This window comes from Canis lupus, chromosome 1, assembly GCF_003254725.2.
Source record: "Canis lupus dingo isolate Sandy chromosome 1, ASM325472v2, whole genome shotgun sequence".
Lineage (NCBI taxonomy): Eukaryota > Metazoa > Chordata > Mammalia > Carnivora > Canidae > Canis > Canis lupus.
Window position 1 is genome coordinate 1,286,623 of NC_064243.1, and position 7,649 is coordinate 1,294,271.

At 56.4% G+C, this 7,649-nt stretch overlaps 1 long non-coding RNA gene across 2 annotated transcripts; it reads left to right on the plus strand.

Moving 5' to 3' along the window:
* Nucleotides 1-1,124: 1,124 nt before the first annotated feature.
* Nucleotides 1,125-6,154, plus strand: LOC112643933 (uncharacterized). Of its 2 annotated transcripts, XR_003125976.3 has the most exons (5): nt 1,125-1,966; nt 3,594-3,774; nt 3,964-4,095; nt 4,484-4,948; nt 5,056-6,154. It is a non-coding gene; the product is annotated as an uncharacterized LOC112643933 (long non-coding RNA). The 2 variants fall into 2 exon arrangements; XR_003125975.3 differs by having other exon boundaries at nt 1,125-3,774; nt 5,056-6,153.
* Nucleotides 6,155-7,649: the final 1,495 nt, after the last annotated feature.

The window sequence follows — 7,649 nt, forward strand, 5'->3', positions numbered from 1 at the left end:
GGGTACCAGGGCCTGACTCCTGCTGCCCAGCAAGGTTTCCACGAGATGCAGCCAACACTCCATGGATCCAATGACTTCAAGTTTGGTCTTGGCTGTGGCCACACCCCATTCCCAACAGCGGCTGGGGACGGAGGACATACAGGTGACTCCGGGCTTTCCATCTCGCTTGCTCCGGGGACACAGAGAACCTTTGTGTCATTTCACTAACATCCAGTTCTCTAATGGGGGGCTATCGGCAGGGAGAGCCACGCCCTGCCCCGTGCCCCTGCCCCGTGCCCCTGCCCCCTGCCCCTGCCCTGTGCCCCTACCCCGTGCCCCTGCCCTGTCCCCCCGTCCCGTGTCCCTGCCCTGTGCCCCCGCCCCATCCCTCTGCCCCGTGCCCCCGCCCCATCCCTCTGCCCCGTGCCCTTGCCCCATGCCCCTGCCCCGTGCCCCTGCCCTGTCCCCCTGCCCCATTCCCCTGTCCCGTGCCCCTGCCCCATCCCCCTGCCCCATCCCCCTGCCCCTGCTGCCTCCAGACGCAATAGAGGCTGGGGGGCCAGCAGTTATGCCAGAGAGCTTTGGGGGAAACGTGAATTTGGGAGAACTGGTGAGTTTGCCTCTTCTCATTCCTTTTATTTTATTTTATTTTTTTAAGATTTTATTTATTTATTCATGAGAGACACAGAGAAGGAGAGAGAGAGAGGCAGAGACACAGGCAGAGGGAGCAGCAGGCTCCATGCAGGGAGCCCGATGTGGGACTCGATCCTGGGTCTCCAGGATCAGGCCCTGGGCTGAAGGCGGTACTAAACCGCTGAGCCACCCTGGCTGCCCTTCTCATTCCTTTTATGCCAGGACACAGGAGAAGAGCCATGCAGGGGGGTGGAAATGTCCACTCTTGTGAGGCCCCCGTGGTCAACGAGCCTCGAAGTCTGCGAGAGCAGAGACGTGGCCGTGGTAACATGCATCAGCAGCAGCATCCTTACGTCACTCATGCTCACCTCTGCATACCACGGGCACGCTTTGTTTTGTCTTATTTTAAGATTTTATTTATTTATTTGAGAGAACACACGTGTGCATGTGCAAGAGAGAGCACAGCGGGGGGGGCGGGGGTGCAGGAGGAGAGGGAGAAGCAGACCCGGGACTTGATCCCAGGACCCTGGGATCATGGCCCGACTTGACGGCAGAGCTTCACCAACTCAGCTGCCCAGGCATCTCCCACAAGTACATTTAAAATCATACTTAAAAAAAAAAAATGAAATGCTTCCTGGATTTAGACACTAGACAACGAGGTTGTAATCATTGGGAGTATCATTAATGGACTTGAATACATTGGCCATAAGGATCTTCCTGAGGAAAGGTTCCCCAGCCAGATTGCAAGGCTGGGGATACCCAGCATAGCCGTGGCCCAGGGGCTTCGGGGTGGGGGGCGGCGGCCGTGAGCCCGGGCCTGGGATTCTGTCTGGGGAATAGCCCAGCCTGTGCAGTGGCAACGGTGGGAAGTCTAGTGGACACCTGGACACCAGGCTCCAGACTGGGAGGCTCTCCCCACTGGGTCCTCACGTGCGTGTACGCAGCTCACGCACATTTCCACAGACAAGCGTGTGACCCGCACTTGAACCCGACGGGAGGGCCTGGGGGTGGGGTGGCCTGAAATGCAGCACGGGAGCAATGAGGCGAGTTGGAGACTTGGGTCTCCAACCTGCCGAGACAGGATGTTTTTCTTTTTCACAGAAGGTGAGAAGAGGGATGGTGCCTGGCCAGCGAGGCGGTGGCACGCCGTGTGAGGAGCGGCACCCCAGGAGGAGTGTCTCTCACCTTGTCCGCCCTCGGCAGATGTCAGGGAGGAGCTGCTGGTGCTCTGCAGGCCATGTGCTGCTCAGATAGTGACCCAGGGCTGGAGCCGGGGGACTTGAGGCTCGACTGCCTGGAAACACCTGTCCCACAGACGGAGGCTTTGGGGGGGCACCTAGGGAACCCATCTGAAGTGAGTCAGGGACAGAGGGTGTGGAGGCTTGCTCATCACTGGCCTCCACCTCCGAGGAGCCCTCTGGAGACACCCCGGGGCTGGGGCAGGTGCCTGCTCTGGCCTCGTTCTCTGCATTCCTGACTGTGCTCCCCTCTGCCTGGAGGGCTCACATCAGCCAGGCAGGGGGTTCAGAGGTGCGGGATTCAGAGGGGCAGAGCCAGGCACTCCCTGGCCCGGCCTCCTCGGGCCCTGGCATTCCTGGGAGCAGCCACCAGTGCCAGGGCCCGCGCACCCAGCCCCACACTCCTGAAGCAGTCCTGTGAGGGGGCAGCCGCAAGGACACCCGAGTTCCAGGCTCGTCTCCCCCAGGGAGTTTGGGGACTGCCTTGTGGACGCGGCAGCGGGCATGTGGTTTGGGGGAACGCATCCCGCTGACCTGTACCCGTGTCCCTCAGTTTCCCCACAGCGGAGCCGATGTGCTTCTGATTCCTTCTTCGCGATTCTGAAGGCCCGTGGGAACTGTCAGTGCGTGTCTGACGTTGGCTGCGTGTCAATTAACGGGGGTCATGGGTTTTGGCAGGAGAGGCCGCGGGAGCTGGGCTGTCCTTGCAGGTGGTGCACACTCCATCTGTCACCCCACTGGCCCCGGACCTGTGTCCAGTCCATGTGACTCTGACTCGAGTCACAGGAAACGCTCATTTCCACGCTGCTGGATCACGTGTGGCAGCTGCTAAGGAAGCCACCTCTTCTCATAATTTTTGTTAAAAAATATTTTATTTATTTATTTATGATAGAGAGAGAGAGAGAGAGGAGAGAGAGAGAGAGAGGCAGAGACACAGGAGGAGGGAGAAGCAGGCTCCATGCCGGGAGCCCGACGTGGGACTTGATCCTGGGACTCCAGGATCATGCCCTGGGCCAAAGGCAGGCGCTAAGCCACTGAGCCACCCAGGGATCCCCCTCTTCTCATAATTTGGCATATGAGGAGCACATACACTGCATGTTTACCCATCGACCCCATGGAAAGCTGTCCTTCGGTGACATGAAGGGCATATCGTAGCTCTCTGTGTGCATGGCGTGTAAGTGCGTGTGTTTGCACACAAGGGACAGAAAACCAACAACACATGAGCACTTGTCCAGTTGGGATGCTCACCGCCCAGGTACAGCGCGTCCTCTCCGTGGCTGGTGTGCAGACAAGGAGCATAGGCTTGCTGAGGGCTGAGGGGGCAAGCCCGAGCCCCTGTGCCCTGCTCTCCATGTCCGTGGCCTGGGCTGGTGCCGCTGCTTCTCGCACACCCGCGGCTGAAGCACCCACCGCCCCGTCTGTGCCGTCTCCCAGCACTCAGCCCGGCCGTTGGGGACACATGGCCCGTGTGCAGCCCCCTCCCCCTGCACTGTCCATGGAGAGCTAGAGGCTCCCAAGCCGGGCAGGTTGGTGTTCCTTCCCCAGGTAATCAGAGGTACAGATAGAACAGAGCCTCTGGCTGACGGACGCCCGGTGGACAGGGCTGTTCATTTATGGGGTGCAGCAGGGCCGGCTGGGAAATTTTGGTCACTTTAATTTACCGTATCCAGCCTGCCTGCTGCACGCGGCGGCACTTTTATCAAGCCCTGTGAGGTGGTATTGATTTTTTTATTTTCTATGTAGGATAAGAAGACAGAGAGTTAGGGCAGGAGTGAATGAAGAACTTTCCTTGGATGGCCGTGGCTCTGCACCTTATTCCATCCTGTCGTCTATGCTTCAGATGAAGTTGGGCGTCAAGGCTGCTGAGGGGACAGACAGGCTGCAGCACAGCAGCAGCGGGAAGGCCTGAGGCGGACGGGGCAGAGTGAGGAGGCCCGGGGGTAGGGGACAGACAGACGAGGAGGCTGGGGGTGGTGACAGATGAGGAGGCTGGAGGGGGGAACAGATAAGTAGGCAGGGGGACAGATGAGGAGGCGGGCAGAGGGACTGAGGAGGTTGGGAGCCCTGGAGCCCCAGGTCCAGCAGCACCGTCCTCACAGTCTGCTCGCCCCAGGTCTGCACATAGTGACTATGCAGCAGGACAGTCACCACTTCTGCCTGGAGATTTATTTCCTGAAATTAAGAAATGAACAGACACAAAATGACAACAAAACACGCAGGCTGCACACAACCCCTGTGTCCCTAGGTAATCTTCCTGTTTGTTCTTGTGACAGGATCCCGGGGACATGTCCAGGTGTGAACCCCAACCCCAGGTGTGGACCCTGACCCGGGTGTGGGCACCAACCCCAGGTGTGGGCAGCATCCCTGTCAGCAGAGCTCTGGGAGGCAGAGGTGGCCCACAAGGGCCCTGGTGGCAGCACGAAGTGAGTCTTTCTGTCCTCAGACCCTGTAGCGAGCGCAGGGCCCCCAGTCCTTGTTTCAGCACGCCAGAGTCTGGTGCGCATAATGGAAGGTGATGCAAAGCAGAGGCTCACCATGTGACCTCCCTGTGTGTTGGAGGGGACGGAGACATGGCGTAAGAACAGGATTCCAGGAGTCTAGCTGCCGGGTGTCTGCTGCTCTGTCGTTCACAGTGGCCCCCCCTTGATACGCCCGATGGAGACGGTTGCTTGCTCGAGCCTTCCTTCTTTGGAGCTGGGGATGTGCTGATGACGTGGGTGCTGTGAGGACAGATAGCAGCACGGCTCTGACCTGGTGTGTGTGGCCTGACGGCGTCCTGCTCCCGCTTTCAGAGGCACGGTGAACCCCAGGACCATACTCGTCCCTGAGGCAGCAGGTGCACTCTCTTGGCTCCCGTACCGTCGAGGAGTGATATGTGGCTTAGCACAGACAACGAGGCACACATGTGGAAGATGGGGCAGCGGGTCCTGTGAAAGTAGCCTCGGAGTCACCGCAGAGCCATGTGGAAAGAGGGGCTGGGGGACTACAGGCGGGCGGAGGGCCGGGCACACCATCCAGAGCAGGTGGGAGCCTGCTGCCCCTGGGGCAGTGCTCGGCCTCCTCCAGACACTTCAAAGACCCCCGTTCAGCATGACCAGGTAGGACAACAGCATGCGTAGGCAAGGGTGGTCTGGTTTGGGGGGGTCTGACCTGAGGAGCCGTGACCTCGTTGTGAGTGGGTTCCCCTGTGGTTTGGTCGTCACAGGAGGGAGACACTTCAGTCTGCTGGGTCATGGAGTAACTTGAGAAACCAGACGAAGAGGGTGTTTGTGAACATGGGCACACCCATGTCTTCTCTCCATGTCAATATCCTTTGTTTACACGACGGTGATCAAATCCCCCCTCACACAAATCCAGAGCTGGTGCGTGATGCCGGGTCCTCGTGCGCTCAGCTCAGGGACGATGTCGCTCACTTACACATGCAACCCAACCAAGCACTGGGTTTACTTTTACAACATGAATTGTGTGGTCAACAGCGGGGTGGTGCTTGGATAGCACAGGTGCGTGCACAGTAATCTGGGAGCTGAATCCGTAGAGATCTTTCATTTCCTGGCCCCGCAGCTTCCGACTTCTGATGGCCCCTCTTTCCGTTCTGACCCTCACCTGCACTCGTAGGTGGGGCGGCTGTTTGCAGATGAGTCGTCCCCTGTGACTGTTCCAGAGCAGGTGCCTGGGGAATATCTACTGCTGAATAACTGGTGTGTGTGTGTGTGTGTGTGTGTGTGTAAATGATATGTAAGATTGGAATGTAAAATTCCCTAAAAAAAAAAGGATTTTGCTAATGTATGAAGTTGAATCAGAAGAGGCATGAACGAGACTTAGAATTAGGCCTGATGTTAATATCCTCGAGGCCAAACATGGCCATTCATGCCAGGCATCATATCCCCTTAGCATCTGCAACTTTAAATCTAATAATGTAACTTGATGCTTTAAAGAAAAACACCTTTAACCTCAAGGCTCTTCTTCTTCCGTTAAAATCAACAAAGGGAACCCATTATTGGCCGAGGACGACCTAGTGGTAACTTGCAGGAGGCGTCTATGTCGAGAGAGGCCCAACATGATTGGAATAAGGTTTCAGTGAAATAAAATTAATATGTGACTTTAAACATGGGGTTTGCTAAATGTGTCTATTTTGCAAAGAGATTGATGCCTCTTCCCATGAAACCAGGCCAAGTCTGCCTCACCCCGATTCTACCTAACGCTGTAAGGGAGGCTTTCATGGGCACTTAGTGGGCCTGGATGCTTCCTTGCTCTCCAATGCTTTCAATGCGAGGGATAACCGGTACCTGAGGCCTCCCCGCCTGTCGGAAAAGGTCTCACGGCAGGTGAGCTGTTGTTTGCAGAGCAGCTTTGGTGATGCCGTGCTGCTCACAGATAGGGCACATCAGGGCCCTTGGTTGCCCCCGCAGCACGCAGGTCCCCTCGAGAAGGAGGTGCATGTGTGGCTGTGGGTTCCAGGACCGCTGGAAGTGCCGTGGGATGCACGGACCCTTCCTGACAGATGGACGGATGCTCTGGGAAGCAGTAACAATGGCAGGAGTGACATCTCAATAGTAAGTGGGGGACGTGGGATGGGGCAGAAAGACAGACTTTCCTAAAAAGGCATCTCTTCTCCCTCAGAATGCAGACCTAAGCGTGTCCCTGGGACGCGCAGGGAGGAGACACAATGGAGAGTGATCAGGGATAGCGGCTGCAGTTCACCCGGGTTATTTCTAGGCAGCCACACAAAAACGTGATGGAAATAATTTAGACATATGGATAAGAGCCTTCAAAATCAATAGTGCTGCAAAAGATGAAGCATATGCTGATGCAATCAAACAGAATTGAATTTCATACAAATGTTAGCAAATCTATATCGGATTATCACAGGAAAACTTCATTTTCATTGATTTATAATGTATTATTATTGCCTCCACCAAACTGCCACAGACAGCCGTTTAGCAGCTGCCGAGTGCCTTAAGGGTAAATAAGAGATATCACTGATGGGGAGGCTCGACGATGTTTGGGGGGCCGATAACTCACGGGGATGGCAGGTGTGACACTAACGGCTCTTCCCGGTTCTTTCCGCCGCGCCACATCATTCTGGAGGACTTGGGTGAGCAAGGGGCTGTGTGTGGGTGGCATGTGCGGCTGGAGGGAGTTGGGAGGAGATGTCCTCACGGGGAAACAGTCAGTGGGCGCACAGCCAACCAGACAGCCGAGGGCATGCACACCTGGGGCTGCACCAAACCCCCATCTCTGTCCCCACCTCTGTGATGTGAACAAATCATGGCAAGGGTGTCGTGTTTGAGGCCTTGTTCCCTCTGCCGGGGTCTGCGTGCTGCGGCCGTTGCTCCATCCCGCCGTCCCTCGGGCTCCAGGGCTTCACCGCCAGTGGCTGCGTTCCTACCAGAAGTGCAGGGCCGGCCTTCTGGGTCGTGGAGTGGCAGGGCTGCGCTCCTGGGAGCAGAGGATGTGAACAGGGACTGTGTCTCCTGAAACACAGACATGGGATTAACAACAACGAGCCGGGTCATCACATTAAGACTTCAGCTCGTGGCCATAAAAAATAAACTAGGAATCTGGGTATTAATCGTGTTCCTTCATTGAAAGTAGGTTTTTTTTACTGAAAAGTGAGACAAAGTTATCGTGTTTTAAAAGGTCACCTTTTTTGCAGTCTTTGGATCATGTGTGTCAGTGACACTGCACCTGCCGCTTGTGACAACTCCGGGTCCCTGCTTCCCTTTGTCCGGTGACTCTGCAGGGGTCAGAGGTCTATTTTGCCAGGATCCTCTCTGTTGAACGTTCAGAGCAGTTTGC